Below are 21,042 nucleotides of genomic sequence, written 5' to 3'. Positions count from 1 at the left end.
TTGTAGGCAAACTCCGCATGCGGGATGCAATCTTCCCATGACTTCAAATTCTTCTTGACAAGGACTCGTAGTAGTGTTGAGAGGCTTCGATTCACCACTTCGGTTTGCCCATCGGTTTGTGGGTGTGAGGATGAGGAGAACAAAAGCTTGACGTTGAACTTGGCCATTAGTGTCTTCCAAAGGTAACTCATGAACTTGACATCTCGATCCGACACAATGCTTCTTGGTACACCGTGGAGTCGCACAATTTCCCTAAAAAACAAGGAAGAAATGTGTGAAGCATCATCCGTTCGGGAGCATGGTATGAAATATGCCATTTTAGAGAATCGATCAACCACTACGAAAATTGAATCATGACCATATTTGGTTCTAGGCAATCCTAGCACAAAATCCATACTAATGTCGGACCAAGGAGCATGAGGAATAGGCAATGGTGTATAAAGACCATAGGGGTTGGAAGTTGACTTAGCTTGTAAGCATGTTGTACACCGTCGGCAAAGGCGCTCCACGTCGCGGTACATTCTTGGCCAATAATAGTGAGTGGAGAGCATGGCATATGTCTTCTCTCGTCCAAAGTGTCCCATAAGACCACCACCATGCGATTCTTGTAAGAGCAAAAGGCGAAGCGAAGACATAGGAATACAAAGTTTGTTGCCCTTGAACAAGAATCCTTGGTGCAAATAGAAATCATCGATGCCCTTCTCACTAGAACACTTTGCAAAGATTGGGCCAAAGATAGTATCGGAAGCATATAAATCTTTGATTTCATCAAGACCCAAAACACTAATATCCAAACGAGTGAGTAAGAGGGTGAGTTTGCGGGAAAGAGCATCCGCCACAACATTGTCCTTGCCCTTATTGTATTTGATTACATATGGAAAGGACTCAATGAACTCAACCCACTTTGCATGTCTTTTGTTCAAATTGTGTTGACTTTTCAAATATTTCAAAGACTCATGGTCGGAGTGGATAATAAACTCTTTTGGCCAAAGATAGTGTTGCCAAACTTCAAGAACACGAACCAAAGCGTAAAGTTCCTTGTCATATATAGGATAGTTGAGGCGTGCGCCATCCAACTTCTCGCTATAGTATGCCACGGGTTTTCCATCTTGCATAAGCACTCCACCAATACCGAGTCCACTTGCATCGCACTCAATCTCAAAAGTTTTGGAAAAGTTTGGAAGAACAAGAAGTGGTGCCTCGGTAAGTCTCTTTTTCAACTCATCAAAAGCTTTTTGTTGTGCCTTGCCCCACACAAATGGAACATTCTTTTTCGTAAGCTCATTCAAAGGGCAAGCAATGGTGCTAAAATCTTTCACAAAGCGGTGGTAGAAACCGGCAAGTCCATGAAAACTTCGAACTTGACCAACATTGGTAGGAGTGGGCCAATTGTGGATGGCCTCAACCTTAGAAGAATCAACTTCAATACCATTAGCGGAAACCACAAAGCCAAGGAAAACCAACTTGTTTTGAGCAAAGGTGCACTTGGGGAGGTTAGCATAAAGCTTTTCATGACGTAAGATGCACAAGACCTCTCTCACATGTTGCACATGGTCCTCGAGGTTTTTGCTATAAATGAGAATATCATCGAAATAGACAACCACACTCTTGCCAATGAGAGGTCGCAAGATGTGATTCATGAGTCGCATGAAAGTAGATGGAGGATTTGAAAGACCAAATGACATGACAAGCCATTCATAGAGACCAAGTTTGGTCTTGAATGCCGTCTTCCATTCATCACCTATTGCCATGCGGATTTGGTGGTAGCCACTACGCAAATCAATCTTAGAGAAAATCGTGGCACCGCTCAATTCATCAAGCATGTCATCTAAACGCGGAATGGGATGGCGGTAACGAACGGTAATGGCATTGATGGGGCGACAATCTATACACATTCATTGCGTCTCATCCGGTTTAGGAACAAGAATCACGGGAACCGCACAAGGGCTTAAGCTTTCACGAACATACCCTTTTTCGAGGAGGTCTTGTATTTGTCGTTGGATCTCCTTTGTGTCTTCGGTGATGAGGACATCCCATCTCTTGATACAACCGCTGTACCTACAGCCACACAAATACAAGGACCAATCACTCGAGCTCGTGCCAAACAACTTAACTATCAGGTACTTTCGTTTCTTGGAACTATTCCTCACATACATGAGAATATGATGCTGCCTAAATCAGATATGTTTGTTACTCTTAGGAATGATGGACCAAGCATGGATGAGGAGGACAAGCATTGGAGCATGATCACGCATGGAGGAGATGGCAGCAAGCGTTTGAGGATTGAAGATGACGCCGCAAGTGGAGATTTCAGAACTTTGAAGCCACCATAAGAAGAGATGAAGACATGGACGAAATATAGAGTTTTCCACTTCATAATTTCGTCCATAGCATGTTATGGTGCTGCGTCACCTTTAGTTTTGGGCCAGGCCCATGTCATTTTCGCAGGAATTAAGTCAGCCACTTTTTAGAGTCCGTATTGAAGGGGGAAATGCCTTCTAGGGTTTGGTTCGACCACCATACGTATGGTTGGCCGAAACCCCACCTTTTCCTCCTTTAAATACCCCCATAGCCGTCACGTTTAGACTGGGATTTTGATTAGATTAAAAGTTAGCCATCGTTGCAACTCTCGTGTACTTATTTTGAGGCCAACGCCCAGAACAAGACCGACTATTCGGAATCCCACCTTTTTCAATAAAGCTTTCATCTTTCATCCGCAATATTCTGATTGCATCATTAGTTCTTACTTGTTCTCGATTTCAGGTAGGAATTAAGACCCTCGCTGGTCAGGCTGATCGTGCATCCGCAAGATCAGTAACTCCCGGAGATTGTCCTAGCGATTGCATTGGCGCACGAGCTTTGCACGTGTAGTCGGATCGTCAAGCACGAACTCCACCAACAAATCGATCTATCCACGTCTCATCGAAAGATCGGCCACCTTTGCCATATCAAGTGGTATCAGATTTCAGGTTGCTCGGTGAAAATTTACTGTTTTTCCTAGTGTAGATTGCATCTGCCATCATACCCATAAACCACGAAAAAGCCAACAAAAAAAAAACTGTTAGGGTTTAGATCATATCGTCCCATAAACCCCCTGCCACGCCTTGCATTGTCTTTTCAGTTTTGCATAGTTGAATTTGTGTGTGCATCTTCGTGTCGAGTTGCTGGTCTTAGCGTCTAGTTCCTTTAGAGTTTCGAGTTCTGGTCATATTGGTTACGCCGCCGCCACTCACACCTTACGCAGATCACCGCCGTCATCGCCATATACACCTGCCACATACTTCCGCCATTGCCATATACACCTGCCATATACTTCCGCCATCACCATATACATCCGTATACACGCACCACCATTATTGTGTCCATAGTCGTGTCCAGATAATCGCCGCCTTCCGGTTGTGAGTAGAAGAGCAAAAAAAAAAAAAGTTGCAAAAAAAAAAAATATCGCAAAAAAAAAAGTCAAATCCGCATCCCAGTCGGGTTTGACCCGATTTCCACTAGTCAGGTCGATTTTAGTCCGAATTGGGCAGTTTTCGACCGCAAACTTTGACCGAGCATAACTTTTGCATACGAACTCCGTTTTCGACGTTTTACCAGTCAAAATCACCGGGAGAAAAAGTTGTATCCAGCCAGTCATTGTGCGGCTTCCGGAACTCTCAGAATTGCCAAAAAACGTCGGGAAGGTTGAGATTTTTGACGTTTAAGTTTATTACCCGGAAATTCCTGTGTTCTTCACTTATATCTTGCTTTTGAGCTTTTCCTTTGTGCTTGTTGGAGTCAACCACCACCATATATCACTCCATAGCTGCTCGTTGCTTGTGTGCCGCGCCGTGACATCGTTGGTGAACTAGGCTCGCGTCTCTAGTACGGTCTAGCCTAGGACCAGCACAGTACCGTTGTTGAGCATACTTTCAATATTGCATTGCTGTTTTGACAATTGCTGTTTTGCTACCATACTAGCCTTCCTACAGCTCTACATATTGTCTCCACGTGCACTGTGTCGACACCTGGTAATCGCTTTGGCAATCTTTGGAGACGCTGATCCTTGCTGGTTGTTACATCGCTTTCCTCCTGTTTGGTAAGAACTTGTAAGTGCTTCGTATTTTGCCTGACGAATTGCGCGTGAACCACCATATTCCGTAGTTTGTAGGCATATACATTTGTGCTTCTTGTGTACTAATCATGTCAGGACCAGTTGATCCGGCCGCTGTTGACCCGTCCAAGATGACGTCTGAGCAGTTGCATGCTCATTTCACCCACCTTTTGGGCGGGCATGCACGCGACACCGATGCGCGCATTGGTGACGTGGATGCCAAACTCACCGACGCGCTGGACAAGCTGGATGGCCTCGAGGCAGCTTTCAACTCCAAGCTCGACGCCAAGTTCCAGGAGCTTTTGACTCGGTTGCCGCCACCTCGCGACAATGTGCAACGACGCGCACGCCGCGTTCCTCGTGCGGATGTGCCTGTGTGTACCGCTCCTGCTGCAGCAGCCGCACCTGACGCGCCTTCTGATGAGGGATACAAAGACTATGAAACGGACGCGGACGAGCAGGTCGAGGAGAACGTACTGGACGGCGAGGAAGTCGAACAACCTGCACCGGGTCGTCCACGGCAACTGAACCGCAACGCTCGTCCACCTCCACGGCCGGTACGTAATGATGATGATCATGTTGCTAAACTTAAATTGAATATTCCGCCATTTGAGGGTAGATATAATCCTGATGCATATCTTACATGGGAATTGGAAGTAGAACAACGCTTTGCATGTTTAAAATACCCTGAGCACTTGCGTGTTAGTGCTGCTACTTGTGAGTTCAAAGATTTTGCTTCTATTTGGTGGTCTGAACATTGTAGAGCACGTCCTGCTAATATTCCTACTACTTGGGTTGGTTTAAAACTTGCTATGCGTACTCGTTTTGTTCCTCCACATTATCAGCGTGATTTACTTAAGAAATTGTCTCGCTTAGAACAAGGGAAAAATTCTGTAGAAGACTATTATCAAGAATTGCAAACTGGTATGATTCGCTGTGGTGTTGTAGAGGATAATGAGGCTATGCTTGCACGTTTCTTTGGTGGTTTGAATAAAGAGATTCAACATATTTTAGATTATAAGGAGTACAACACTATTACTCGCTTGTTTCATCTTGCTTGCAAAGCTGAACGTGAAGTGCAGGATCGTCAACCACCATGGAGAAGAGCTAATGTTTCTGCAGGTCGTACATCGTCGTGGTCTCCGCGACAATCAGCGCCACCATCGCGTGGGACTGCACCAGCACCTACTACTTCCAAGTACACCGCGCCTGCATCACGAGCACCACCTGCTGCGACTCCACCACCATCTGCTGGTCCTCCTCGGAGTTCATCTTCCATGGCCTCCACAGGGAAGACGCGCGACATTCAATGTCGCAAATGCTTGGGATTTGGTCACATAGAGAGAGAATGCAGAACAAAGCGTGTGATGTTGGTGCGTGAAGATGGAGAATATGATTCTGCAAGTGACTTTGATGAAGATACATTGGCCCTTATTGCTGCACGTGATGGTGCCAATTCTAATTCTGAGAGAGAGATAGAGGTAATGGATGCTGACACTGCTGATCAGTACAGGAGCTTAGTTGCACAGCGTGTGTTGAGCATGCAATTGAGCAAAGCTGAGCATGATCAACGCCACAATCTGTTTCAAACAAGAGGCGTTGTAAAAGAGCGAGCTATAAGGATCATTATTGATGGAGGGAGCTGCAATAATCTGGCTAGCGTTGACATGGTGGAGAAGCTTTCTCTTTCTACAAGACAGCGCACACATCCATACTACATTCAATGGTTTGAGAGCTCTCGGAAGCTCAAGGTAATAAGAACTACACGTGTGCATTTTACTATTGGTACATATTCTGATTTTGTTGATTGTGATGTTGTACCTATGCAAGCTTGTTCTTTGTTACTTGGTAGACCTTGGCAATTTGATAGAGAATCTGTTCATAATGGTAGAACTAATTAGTATTCTTTTATGCATGATGGAAAGAAAATTGGTCTCAAACCTATGACTCCTGAACAAATAGTAAAAGATGATCTTGCTAGAGCTAGTAGAGTAAAAAACGAGGAGAAACATAAGAGTGAAAATCAGATTGTTGCTGCAGATTTTGTGCCCCATAAGACTAATACTAAATCTGATTCGAACCATGCTACTGAAATTCGTTTGAAGAATCCTTGTTTGCTTGCTAGCAAATCTGATATTGCTGAACTTGATGTGAACACTACTCAATGCTATGCTATTATTTGCAAAGAAGTTCTGTTTTCATTTGAGGATATGCCTCCTTCTTTGCCACCTGCGGTTGCTAACCTTTTGCAGGAATTCATTGATGTGTTTCCACAAGATGTTCCACCTGGATTGCCACCTATTCGTGGGATAGAACACCAGATTGACTTGATTCCAGGAGCTTCGCTGCCCAACCGTGCACCATACCGTACCAATCCTGAAGAGACGAAAGAGATTCAGCGACAAATTCAGGTTCTACAAGATAAAGGTTACATTCGTGAGTCTCTTAGTCCATGTGCTGTTCCTATTATCTTGGTACCTAAGAAGGATGGTTCTTCACGCATGTGTACGGATTGTAGAGCTATTAATAATATTACCATTCGATACCGTCATCCTATACCTCGTTTAGATGATATGCTTGATGAATTGAGTGGTTCTATTATGTTCTCTAAAGTTGATTTGCGTAGTGGTTACCACCAGATTCGTATGCAATTAGGAGATGAATGGAAAACAACGTTTAAAACTAAGTTTGGCTTATATGAGTGGTTAGTAATGCCCTTTGGTTTAACTAATGCACCTAGTACTTTCATGAGACTGATGAACGAAGTTTTACGTGCTTTTATTGGACGTTTTGTGGTGGTATACTTTGATGATATTCTGATTTATAGCAAATCTTTGGAGGAACATTTGGATCATTTACGTGCTGTTTTCAATGCTTTACGTGATGCACATTTGTATGGTAATCTTGAGAAGTGCACCTTTTGCACCAATCGAGTTGCGTTTCTTGGCTATGTTGTTACTGCGCAGGGAATTGAAGTTGATCCAGCCAAGATTGAGGCAATTGAGAGTTGGCCGCAGCCAAAGACGGTCACACAAGTGAGGAGTTTTCTTGGCCTCGCTGGTTTCTATAGGCGCTTTGTGAAAGATTTTGGATCCATTGCTGCGCCGCTGAATGAGCTTACAAAGAAGGATGTGCCCTTTGTGTGGGGCGATGCACAACAAAACGCCTTCATGATTCTGAAAGATAAGTTAACACATGCTCCATTACTCCAACTTCCTGATTTCAATAAGACTTTTGAGCTTGAATGTGATGCTAGTGGAATTGGTTTGGGAGGTGTGTTATTACAAGAGGGCAAACCTGTTGCATACTTTAGTGAAAAATTGAGTGGGCCTAGTCTGAACTATTCTACTTATGATAAAGAATTATATGCGTTGGTTCGGACATTCGAAACTTGGCAACATTATTTATGGCCTAAAGAATTTGTTATACATTCTGATCATGAATCTTTGAAGCATATTCGTAGTCAAGCTAAGTTGAATCGTCGCCATGCAAAGTGGGTTGAGTTTATAGAGTCTTTTCCTTATGTTATCAAACACAAAAAGGGTAAAGATAATGTTATTGCTGATGCTTTGTCGCGCCGTTATACTATGCTATCTCAACTTGACTTCAAGATTTTTGGATTAGAAACCATATGATGCGGGGTGGCCTTCGGTCACCTCCACACCAAGACCAACAAGTCCCCCAAGTGGACCGATGACACGAGCCCGAGTCAAAGCGCTACATGATGAGGTGAACTCGCTCCTCACCACCCTTGATCTTGGTACATGATGTAGCCCCGGTCACCGACGTCGCTACACCAAGACCAACAAGTCCCCCTAGTGGACCGATGACACGAGCCCGAGTCAAAGCTCTTCATGATGAGGTGAACTCGCTCCTCACCACCCTTGATCTTGGTACCCCTTTGGATGGATTGCTACCTCATGCCGACGTGCTATGTGTCATTAGGTACAAGGCGCGTCAAGACCACGGGGAGGAGAAGACGCCAAGGTCAAGGGAAGGAGAGAAGCAACTGGACATGGAGACGATCATGAAGCCGAAGCCGACGTCGCACGAAGCGCTCCAAGGAAGAGACGGACGCTGGCCGGTCCAGGACCCGGTCAGACCGGACCTACAACCGGACGCCCCGGTCATAGGCCCGGTCGACCGGGCGCAAACCGGGCCAGCTCCCTCGTGGGACGACGACCAGGACCCGGGACCGGAAGCTTCGCGTTTCCGGTTTGCGCCCGGTCGACCGGACCCATGACCGGACGGCCCGGTCCACGAGCCCGGTCAGACCGGCCCCAAACCGGACAGCCCGGTCCCGAGGCCCGGTCCGACCGGCCCCAAACCGGACTGACGAGAATGCCCCACCAAACTGCCTTAACTTATCCATTCGCGTGCACTGTTCGCCCTTGCTGGCCGTGTATGACTATATAAGTAGCTGGAACCCCTCATTAGCTCTTTAGACTTGTTTTGAACTCAAACCTAAATTTGAGCTTAGTCTCCCTTGGGTATCATCCCTCTGTAATCAAGGCACCTTGGTTGTTGATTTGGAACTTGTTGAGTGAGATTCTAGTACAAGATACTCTCTCTCCCTCACCAAGCTCTTCTTCTCCAATCCCAATCTCTCCCAGGGACGTCTACCGCGTGTCTCTTCCTCGGAGATTCTATTGGCGTGGTCCATCGAGCCACGGAGGTAAGCATCGGGTGTATCGGGGTGTGTGTGTGCGTGAGTCTCGGAGTTCCTCGTGTTCATCGCCGTGTTCTTCGTGTTCCTCGCGTTTTCCCATCTTCCCCCTTGGTTTCGAAGTCAATCCGCGAGATCGGGCCACACACGGGGTCTTAGACCTCATCATATGGTATCAGCAGCTCTTGGTTACCGCGGATTTGACCTCCCACCCACCCGATTTCGTCCCTAGAAAATTTTCCAAAAAATCCCCAAAAATAGCCCCAAATTGCCTCTTGACCGATCTGTGATTTGGTTGCGTTTTGAGTGGTTTTGGTCCGAGGATCTGGTGTTGTTGTGCTTGATCTACTATTTCCCCAACTTTGAGCCTCCGATTCCATCGTTTCCCTTCGTTTTGGTCGATTTGGATTTGGTTTGGGGAAGAACAGGAGAGAGAAAGCTTCATCCCGCGAAACCGGTTTCGGCACCGGTCAACCGGGCCACAGACCGGACGGCCAGCACAAAACCCGGTTGACCGGGCGGCAACCGGACAGGCCGGTCCAGGAGCCGGTCCAACCGGACCCCAGACCGGACGCCTCCTCGCGTCCTCCTTCGACCTCGTCTTCCGGCGATCTCCACCACCACCAACACCACCACCATCATCGCAGGTATAACTTGCAGGTCACCTTGTAACCCCTCTTCCTTTTGCGATCTATCCCATCGAGCATTGCTTGTCTAGTGTTGCGAGACATTGCACGTGGCCCCGCATTGTGAGGTGTGTGTGTCGCGTTGAGTAAGGCACCCAAGCAAACACTCGTGTGGCAAGATAGCAAAAGCGAGGCTAACGCTAACATAGTGCGTCAAAAAGCCCCAAAAACACAAAAAGAGTGCGAGTAGCACCATACATCCATACATCCATACATCCATACGCCCATACATACAAAGTGTCCACGTGCCACCAAAGATACAAACGAGTGCAAGTGCCGCCATATACAAAAGAGAAAAAGCTTTTAAGCAAAGAGAGATAGGAGAAGAGAGGCCACGTGTGAATCTTGTTGTCTCTTCCTTTGCAACCAAAGCTTTGGCTCTCCTTGTGTTAGTGTGACACCGAGCACTTATACATACACTTTTCCGCTCACTTTTGGTTGCACTAACCCCGTTTATCTCGTGTGTGTGTTCCACAACTTTTTCCGTGTTTATAGTGATCTTCACATTGACATTTGGATTTTTGGACCTCACCCACTTTTGACAACATACTCGATCTTGGATTTGTCTTTTGGCTTTCCACAACACTCGCCTAACACCATATTTGCTAGCTTTTGCGTGTGGTTTTGCGTGTGTTCCCGATACACTTGATCTTGCTTTCGGTTTGGTGGATTGCCTCAATACTATCTTACCTTGGTAAGGGTACGAGGTAGTCTCCTTCCACTAACATACACAACATAGTTCTTGTCTTTGCATCATGGATAGGAACGGAGATACCAATAGGGATGAAGAGATCCTTCGCAACACCGAGAGGTTGGCTACTCAACACAACCTATGGACGCAACGACAAGAGTTCAAGGAGCAACTCTCTCTTCGAGACGCGCATCGATGAGCAATACGATGAAGTGGCTCACAACTTCTCCACCGTGAACCACGACTTGGCCCTCCTTCGTGAAGCTACGGACAACTTGAATGGCCAAATGGCGGCCAATGATGCCAACATGGAGCGGCGCATGGATAGCCTCGAGCGCGCCATCACCAACTTGGGTCGCCATCGTCGACACCGCTCTACTTCCTCTTCATCAAGCTCCTCCTCAAGGCATGAAGACCATTACTCTCATGGTGGCCTTTCGTCCCCAAGCTCCTCCTCAAGGCGTGAAGACCATCATCGACCTCATCGCTCACATGCTCGTCATGAAGACTCCCGCTCCAACTCTAGGCGTGGAGAAATACATCGCCATGCTCGTCCACATGAGCGTCCTCCACAAGCTCAAGGCCTTCAACAAGATCGTCACCAAGCGGATCGCCATGCTCACCATGGGCGTGATGGCCATCCACAAGACCAAGATCCTCAAGATCCACCTCGGCGAGATCTTCGTCGCCACCCTCACCATGACCAACGTGGACGAGGAGAGCCTCACCATGATCAAGATGAGAGACCCAACATTGAGCATCGTCCTCAACCGCGACAAGATCTTCAACCACATCCTCACCGTGAACCAAGTGAAGCAAGTGTTCAACTCCACCACCAACCCAATGCTATGGTTGGCCGTAGAAGACCTCCTATTCCACCTCTAGCCGCAAGAGTTGACGGCGCCCCTCCTCGTAGAAGAAACTTGGAGGATGAAGAGAACATGTATGGCAAGCTCAAGTTCAACATGCCCAAGTTCAAAGGTGAAGACGACGCCGGAAGCTTACCTCTCATGGGCACTCAAGGTGGACAAGATCTTCCGCATCCACAACTATTCCGGTGCCAAGAAAGTGGCTATGGCATCACTCGAGTTTGAAGACTACGCCAACACTTGGTGGGAGCAAGTCCTCACTCTTCGCGAAGAAAAGGGTGAACCTCCAATTGACACTTGGGAAGATATGAAGAAGGAGATGCATGCTCGTTTTGTCCCCGCACACTACATGACCGACCTCTTCAACAAGCTCCAAAAGTTGAAGCAAGGCACCAAGACCGTTGAGGAGTTCTACAAGGAGATGGAGCTCACTATGATGCGAGCCAACATCCAAGAGTCCGAAGAACAAACAATTGCTCGTTTCTTCAATGGCCTTACTTATCCTATCAAGAGGATTGTCGAGTTCCAACCCTACTCCAACATGGTTGAGTTAGTCCACCAAGCATCGAAGGCCGAGCGCCAAGTGATTGAGGACATCAAGTACTCCAAGGCCAAGTCCTATTTCTCCTCCAAGCTCGCTACATCGACTCCTCCTACTACATCAACTCCTTATGCTACAAGTGCCAAGGCCGACGCATCCTCTACACCGTCCAAGAAGACGACTATCCAAAGTCGCATGAAGCAAACGGTTTCCTCCACCGCCTCCTCTAAGGCATCCACGGGACTCTCTAGTGTCACTTGCTTCAAGTGTGGCACCCAAGGTCACAAATCGTTTGAGTGCAAGAACACCAAGGTCATGATCACTATGGAGAATGGTGACATCGAGACTCTTGATGAAGATGAATATGAAGCCCTTGTGCAAGCCGCCGTGGCAAGTGAAGAAGCCTATGAACAAGAAAGTGGAGAAGATCCTCTCTTATGTGAGCATGACCCAAGTCCCTCACTTGTGGTCACAAGGGTGCTAACCACACAACCTCATGATATGGAAGAACAACGGTGCAACATCTTCCAAACCCGTGCCGGAATTGGTGGCAAGTCTATCAAGGTCATCATCGATGGTGGAAGTTGCCACAACCTTGCGAGCACCGAGTTGTGTGAGAAGCTCCACCTCACTCTCCGCAAGCATCCTCACCCTTACCATATCCAATGGTTGAGTGACAAGGGCAACGTCAAGATACAACATACCGTCACCGTCAACTTCAAGATCGGCCCTTATGAGGACACCATCGAGTGTGACGTGGTACCCATGACGGTGTGCCACATGTTGCTTGGCCGCCCTTGGCAATATGACAAGAAGGCTATACATGATGGACTCTCCAACACATACACCTTCAAGGTCAACGACAAGAAGTTCGAATTGCGCCCGATGACTCCTAGCCAAATCATCGCGGATAATGCGAAGGCTTTAGCGAGGGCACAACTCCGCACCCACCATAGTGAGATGAGAGGAGAGGGAGCGACCCACCACAAAGATAGTGAGCACCACAAGCCATATATGAGTGAGTCCAAGAGTGTCCTTCTAGCCACCAAGAGTGAGTGGAGAGAGCTACAAGAGAACCCATCCACCATATTGCACTACGTGCTCATATGCAAGGGACCCTCGTCGGCAACTAACGACTTAACCAACATTCCTCCGTCTTTGTTGTCTCTTTTGCAGGAATTTCAAGACGTCTTCCCGACGAGCTCCCTCATGGACTACCACCACTCCGCGGCATAGAACACCGCATCGACCTAATACCCGGCGCTCCGCTCCCAAACCGTGCCGCCTACCGCACCAACCCCGAAGAGACCAAGGAGATCAACCGCCAAATTCAAGATCTCCTCGCCAAAGGGTATGTCCGTGAAAGCCTTAGCCCTTGTGCGGTTCCCGTGATCCTCGTGCCTAAACCGGATGAGACGCAACGGATGTGTATGGATTGTCGCCCATCAATGCCATTACCGTCCGTTACCGCCATCCCATTCGCGTTTAGATGACATGCTTGATGAACTTAGTGGTGCCACGATTTTCTCTAAAGTCGATTTGCGTAGTGGTTACCATCAAATCCGCATGGCTATTGGTGACGAATGGAAAACGGCATTCAAGACCAAACTTGGTCTCTATGAATGGCTCGTTATGCCTTTTGGTCTTTCCAATGCACCATCTACTTTCATGCGCCTCATGAATCACATCTTGCGTCCTCTCATTGGCAAGAGCGTGGTTGTCTACTTCGATGATATTCTTATTTATAGCAAAAACCTCGAGGACCATGTGCAACATGTGAGAGAAGTCCTGTGCATCTTGCGCCATGAAAAGCTTTATGCTAACCTCCCCAAGTGCACATTTGCTCAAAACAAATTGGTTTTTCTTGGTTTTGTGGTTTCCGCTAATGGGATTGAAGTTGATTCTTCCAAGGTGGAGGCCATCCATAATTGGCCTACCCCTACAAATGTTGGCCAAGTCCGAAGCTTCCATGGACTTGCCGGGTTTTATCGCCGCTTTGTGAAAGATTTTAGCACCATCGCTTGCCCTTTGAATGAGCTTACCAAGAAGAATGTTCCGTTTGTTTGGGGCAAGGCCCAACAAAATGCTTTTGATGAGTTGAAGAAACGTCTTACCGAAGCTCCACTTCTTGTTCTTCCAAATTTTGCCACAACTTTTGAGATTGAGTGTGATGCAAGTGGGCTTGGTATTGGCGGTGTTCTTATGCAAGAGGGCAAACCCGTGGCATACTATAGTGAGAAGTTAGATGGCGCACGCCTCAACTATCCTATATATGACAAGGAGCTCTACGCTTTGGTTCGTGTTCTTGAAGTTTGGCAACACTATCTTTGGCCAAAAGAGTTTATCATTCATTCCGATCATGAGTCCTTGAAGTATTTGAAAAGCCAACACAACTTGAACAAACGACATGCAAAATGGGTCGAGTTCATTGAGTCCTTCCCATATGTGATAAAATACAAGAAGGGCAAGGACAATGTTGTGGCGGATGCTCTTTCCGCAAAAACACCCTTTTGCTAACTCGTTTGGATTTTCATGTTTTGGGACTTGAAGAGATCAAAGAACTCTATCCTTCCGATTCTTTCTTTGCTCCCATTTTTGAGAAGTGCTCCGTTGAGCGAGGAGTGGATGATTTCTATTTGCATGATGGCTATTTGTTTAAAGCCAACAAGATTTGCATTCCCGCGTCTTCGCTTCGAAAATTGCTTTGCAAGAGTCTCATGGAGGAGGTCTTATGGGCCACTTTGGCCGTGACAAGACATATGCCATGCTCTCAACCCACTACTATTGGCCAAAGATGAAGCGAGATGTGGAACGCCTTTGCCGTCGGTGCACAACATGCTTACAAGCTAAGTCTACCTCCAACCCTTATGGTCTCTACATGCCATTGCCTATTCCTTTTGCACCATGGACAGATATTAGCATGGATTTCGTTCTAGGCTTGCCTCGCACTAAGCATGGTCATGATTCCATATTTGTTGTAGTGGATAGATTCTCTAAGATGGCTCATTTCATACCTTGCCATAAGAGCGACGATGCTTCACACATTGCTTCATTGTTTTTCAGTGGAAATCGTTCGCCTACATGGAGTACCGCAAAGCATTGTGTCGGATCGAGACGTCAAGTTCATGAGCTATCTTTGGAAGTCAATCATGGCGAAGTTTGGAGTCAAGCTCTTGTTCTCATCATCATCGCACCCGCAAACGGACGGCCAAACGGAAGTGGTCAATCGAAGCCTCTCCACCCTCCTACGGGTCCTCGTGAAGAAAAACTTGAGGTCATGGGAGGAGTGCCTTCCTCACGCCGAGTTCGCCTACAACCGCGCCAAGCACAAGACTACATCAAGGAGCCCCTTCATGGTCGTCTACGGCTTCGAACCTTACACGGCACTCGACATACTTCCGCTTCCCCTCCACGAGCGCATCAACATGGACTTCGACAAGCGCGCCGCCGCCGTCAAGAAACTACATGAAGAGACAAGGGCAACCATACAAGCACATGTTCTTCGTCAAGCCAACCACATCAACGCCAAGAAGAAGGCAAGGATATTCGAAGAAGGAGACCTCGTTTGGATCCACCTCCGGAAGGACCGGTTTCCCCATGAGCGAAACTCCAAGCTCAAGCCAAGAGGAGATGGCCCCTTCAAGGTCCTCAAGCGCATCAATGACAACGCTTACGTCATCGACATACCAACATCCAAGTACTTGGTGAGCAACACGTTCAACGTCTCGGACTTGTCACCCTATCATGGAGATGAGGAGGTGCAAGAGTCGAGGACGACTCTTTCCCAAGGGGGGGGAGATGATGTAGCCCCGGTCACCGACGTCGCTACACCAAGACCAACAAGTCCCCCTAGTGGACCGATGACACGAGCCCGAGTCAAAGCTCTTCATGATGAGGTGAACTCGCTCCTCACCACCCTTGATCTTGGTACCCCTTTGGATGGATTGCTACCTCATGCCGACGTGCTATGTGTCATTAGGTACAAGGCGCGTCAAGACCACGGGGAGGAGAAGACGCCAAGGTCAAGGGAAGGAGAGAAGCAACTGGACATGGAGACGATCATGAAGCCGAAGCCGACGTCGCACGAAGCGCTCCAAGGAAGAGACGGACGCTGGCCGGTCCAGGACCGGTCAGGCCGGACCTACAACCGGACGCCTTCGGTCATAGGCCCGGTCGGCCGGGCGCAAACCGGGCCAGCTCCCTCGTACGGACGACGACGGACCCGGACCGGAAACCCCGCGATTTCCGGTTTGCGCCGGTCGACCGGACCCATGACCGGACGGCCCGGTCACAGGCCCGGTCAGACCGGCCCCAAACCGGACAGCCCGGTCCCAGGCCCGGTCCGACCGGCCCCAAACCGGACCTGACGAGAATGCCCCACCAAACTGCCTTAACTTATCCATTCGCGTACCTGTTCGCCCTTGCTGGCCGTGTATGACTATATAAGTAGCTGGAACCCCTCATTAGCTCTTTAGACTTGTTTTGAACTCAAACCTAAATTTGAGCTTAGTCTCCCTTGGGTATCATCCCTCTGTAATCAAGGCACCTTGGTTGTTGATTTGGAACTTGTTGAGTGAGATTCTAGTACAAGATACTCTCTCTCCCTCACCAAGCTCTTCTTCTCCAATCCCAATCTCTCCCCGGGGAATTCTACCGCGTGTCTCTTCCTCGGAGATTCTATTGGCGTGGTCCATCGAGCCACGGAGGTAAGCATCGGGTGTATCGGGGTGTGTGTGTGCGTGAGTCTCGGAGTTCCTCGTGTTCATCGCCGTGTTCTTCGTGTTCCTCGCGTTTTCCCATCTTCCCCCTTGGTTTCGAAGTCAATCCGCGAGATCGGGCCACACACGGGGTCTTAGACCTCATCAGTACACCTTTGGATGGATTGCTACCTCATGCCGACGTGTTATGTGTCATTAGGTACAAGGAGCATCAAGGTCACCAAGAGGAGGATACGCCATGGTCAAAGGGAGGAGAGGAGCAGCTGGACAAGAAGATGGACACGAAGATGGACATGGAGCTGGACAGGAAGTCGCACGAAGAGCGCAAGGAAGAGAAGACGGACGGCCGGTCCAGAACCCGGTCAGACCGGCTCCACGGCCAGGATCACCGGTCCACAGCCCGGTCTGACCGGCCTCTGGCCGGGCCGCCCGGTCGAAACCGGGATTCGCGCTCGTGACATCCGGCGCCATCCAGGGGACTTGGAGCCTCGTCCGGTCACCGCCCGGTCCCAGGCCCGGTGCGAAACCGGCCTGCCCGGTCCACAGCCCGATCGACCGGCCCCACGACCGGCCCGCCCGGTCACGAGCCCGATCGACCGGCCTCGACCAACTGCGCGACTTAAGTTATATTTTCGGCCCAAACTTACCTTTTCGGCCCGTGACGCCTTGTAAGACTATATAAGCACCCCAAGCACCCCTTTAGCTCTTTAGACTTGTTTTGAACTCAAACCTATATTTGAGCTTAGTCTCCCTTGGGTATCATCCCTCTGTAATCAAGGCACCTTGGTTGTTGATTTGGAACTTGTTGAGTGAGATTCTAGTACAAGATACTCTCTCTCCCTCACCAAGCTCTTCTTCTCCAATCCCAATCTCTCCCCGGGGAATTCTACCGCGTGTCTCTTCCTCGGAGATTCTATTGGCGTGGTCCATCGAGCCACGGAGGTAAGCATCGGGTGTATCGGGGTGTGTGTGTGCGTGAGTCTCGGAGTTCCTCGTGTTCATCGCCGTGTTCTTCGTGTTCCTCGCGTTTTCCCATCTTCCCCCTTGGTTTCGAAGTCAATCCGCGAGATCGGGCCACACACGGGGTCTTAGACCTCATCATATGGTATCAGCAGCTCTTGGTTACCGCGGATTTGACCTCCCACCCACCCGATTTCGTCCCTAGAAAATTTTCCAAAAAATCCCCAAAAATAGCCCTAAATTGCCTCTTGACCGATCTGTGATTTGGTTGCGTTTTGAGTGGTTTTGGTCCGTGGATCTGGTGTTGTTGTGCTTGATCTACTATTTCCCCAACTTTTAGCCTCCAATTCCATCGTTTCCCCTCGATTTGGTCGATTTGGCTTGGTTTTCGTGAAGAACGAGAGAGAAAGCTTCATCCGCGAAATCCGGTTGAGCAGCCGGTCAACCGGGCCCACGACCGGCCGAGCCGGCCCAGAACCCGGTCAACCGGGCGGCAAACCGGGCAAGCGGTCCACAACCCGGTCCAACCGGGCCTCCGACCGGGCGACGCAACGCCACTCCTTCGACCTCGTCTTCCGGCGATCTCCACCACCACCACCACCACCACCACCATCATCGCAGGTATAACTTGCAGGTCACCTTGTAACCCCTCTTCCTTTTGCGATCTATCCCATCGAGCATTGCTTGTTTAGTGTTGCGAGACATTGCACGTGGCCCCGCATTGTGAGGTGTGTGTGTCGCGTTGAGTAAGGCATCCAAGCAAACACTCGTGTGGCAAGATAGCAAAAGCGAGGCTAACGCTAACATAGTGCGTCAAAAAGCCCCAAAAACACAAAAAGAGTGCGAGTAGCACCATACATCCATACATCCATACATCCATACGCCCATACATACAAAGTGTCCACGTGCCACCAAAGATACAAACGAGTGCAAGTGCCGCCATATACAAAAGAGAAAAAGCTTTTAAGCAAAGAGAGATAGGAGAAGAGAGGCCACGTGTGAATCTTGTTGTCTCTTCCTTTGCAACCAAAGCTTTGGCTCTCCTTGTGTTAGTGTGACACCGAGCACTTATACATACACTTTTCCGCTCACTTTTGGTTGCACTAACCCCGCTTATCTCGTGTGTGTGTTCCACAACTTTTTCCGTGTTTATAGTGATCTTCACATTGACATTTGGATTTTTGGACCTCACCCACTTTTGACAACATACTCGATCTTGGATTTGTCTTTTGGCTTTCCACAACACTCGCCTAACACCATATTTGCTAGCTTTTGCGTGTGGTTTTGCGTGTGTTCCCGATACACTTGATCTTGCTTTCGGTTTGGTGGATTGCCTCAATACTATCTTACCTTGGTAAGAGTGCGAGGTAGTCTCCTTCCACTAACATACACAACATAGTTCTTGTCTTTGCATCATGGATAGGAACGGAGATACCAATAGGGATGAAGAGATCCTTCGCAACACCGAGAGGTTGGCTACTCAACACAACCTATGGACGCAACGACAAGAGTTCAAGGAGCAACTCTCCCTCTTCGAGACGCGCATCGATGAGCAATACGATGAAGTGGCTCACAACTTCTCCACCGTGAACCACGACTTGGCCCTTCTTCGTGAAGCTACGGACAACTTGAATGGCCAAATGGCGGCCAATGATGCCAACATGGAGCGGCGCATGGATAGCCTCGAGCGCGCCATCACCAACTTGGGTCGTCATCATCGACACCGCTCTACTTCCTCTTCATCAAGCTCCTCCTCAAGGCATGAAGACCATTACTCTCATGGTGGCCTTTCGTCCCCAAGCTCTTCTTCAAGGCGTGAAGACCATCATCGACCCCATCGCTCACATGCTCGTCATGAAGACTCTCGCTCCAACTCTAGGCGTGGAGAAATACATCGCCATGCTCGTCCACATGAGCGTCCTCCACAAGCTCAAGACCTTCAACAAGATCGTCACCAAGTGGATCGCCATGCTCACCATGGGCGTGATGGTCATCCACAAGACCAAGACCTTCAAGATCCACCTCGGCGAGATCTTCGTCGCCACCCTCACCATGATCAACGTGGACGAGGAGAGCTTCACCATGATCAAGAGGAGAGACCCAACATTGAGCATCGTCCTCAACCGCGACAAGATCTTCAACCACATCCTCACCGTGAACCAAGTGAAGCAAGTGTTCAACTCCAACGCCAACCCAATGCTATGGTTGGCCGTAGAAGACCTCCTATTCCACCTCTAGCCGCAAGAGTTGACGGCGCCCCTCCTCGTAGAAGAAACTTGGAGGATGAAGAGAACATGTATGGCAAGCTCAAGTTCAACATGCCCAAGTTCAAAGGTGAAGACGACGCCGAAGCATACCTCTCATGGGCACTCAAGGTGGACAAGATCTTCCGCATCCACAACTACTCCGGTGCCAAGAAAGTGGCTATGGCATCACTCGAGTTTGAAGACTACGCCAACACTTGGTGGGAGCAAGTCCTCACCCTTCGCGAAGAAAAGGGTGAACCGCCAATTGACACTTGGGAAGATATGAAGAAGGAGATGCATGCTCGTTTTGTCCCAAGGCACTACATGAAAGACCTCTTCAACAAGCTCCAAAAGTTGAAGCAAGGCACCAAAACCGTTGAGGAGTTCTACAAGGAGATGGAGCTCACTATGATGCGAGCCAACATCCAAGAATCCGAGGAGCAAACCATTGCTCGCTTCTTCAATGGCCTTACTTATCCTATCAAGAGGATTGTCGAGTTCCAACCTTACTCCAACATCGTTGAGCCTAGTCCACCAAGCATCGAAGGCCGAGCGCCAAGTGATTGAGGACATCAAGTACTCCAAGGCCAAGTCCTATTTCTCCTCCAAGCTCGCTACATCGACTCCTCCTACTACATCAACTCCTTATGCTACAAGTGCCAAGGCCGACGCATCATCTACACCTTCCAAGAAGCCGACTATCCAAAGTCGCATGAAGCAAACGGTCTCCTCCACCGCCTCCTCTAAGGCATCCACGGGACCCTCTAGTGTCACTTGCTTCCAAGTGTGGCACCCAAGGTCACAAATCGTTTGAGTGCAAGAACACCAAGGTCATGATCACTATGGAGAATGGTGACATCGAGACTCTTGATGAAGATGAATATGAAGCCCTTGTGCAAGCCGCCGTGGAAAGTGAAGAAGCTTATGAGCAAGAAAGTGGAGAAGATCCTCTCTTATGTGAGCATGACCCAAGTCCCTCACTTGTGGTCACAAGGGTGCTAACCACACAACCTCATGATATGGAAGAACAACGGTGCAACATCTTCCAAACCCGTGCCGGAATTGGTGGCAAGTCTATCAAGGTCATCATCGATGGTGGAAGTTGCCATAACCTTGCGAGCACCGAGTTGTGTGAGAAGCTCCACCTCACTCTCCGCAAGCATCCTCACCCCTACCATATCCAATGGTTGGAGTGACAAGGGCAACGTCAAGATACAACATACCGTCACCGTCAACTTCAAGATCGGCCCTTATGAGGACACCGTCGAGTGTGACGTGGTACCCATGACGGTGTGCCACATGTTGCTTGGCCGCCCTTGGCAATATGACAAGAAGGCTATACATGATGGACTCTCCAACACATACACCTTCAAGGTCAACGACAAGAAGTTCGAGTTGCGCCCGATGACTCCTAGCCAAATCATCGCGGATAATGCGAAGGCTTTAGCGAGGGCACAACTCCGCATCCATAGTGAGTTGAGAGGAGAGGGAGCGACCCACCATAAAGAGAGTGAGCGCCACAAGCCATACATGAGTGAGCCCAAGAGTGTCCTTCTAGCCACCAAGAGTGAG

This window comes from Lolium perenne, chromosome 3 (genome assembly GCF_019359855.2).
Source record: "Lolium perenne isolate Kyuss_39 chromosome 3, Kyuss_2.0, whole genome shotgun sequence".
In the NCBI taxonomy this organism is placed as follows: Eukaryota; Viridiplantae; Streptophyta; class Magnoliopsida; order Poales; family Poaceae; genus Lolium; species Lolium perenne.
The sequence above is the reverse complement of the archived record's forward strand: the minus strand, read 5'-3'. Positions refer to the sequence as shown.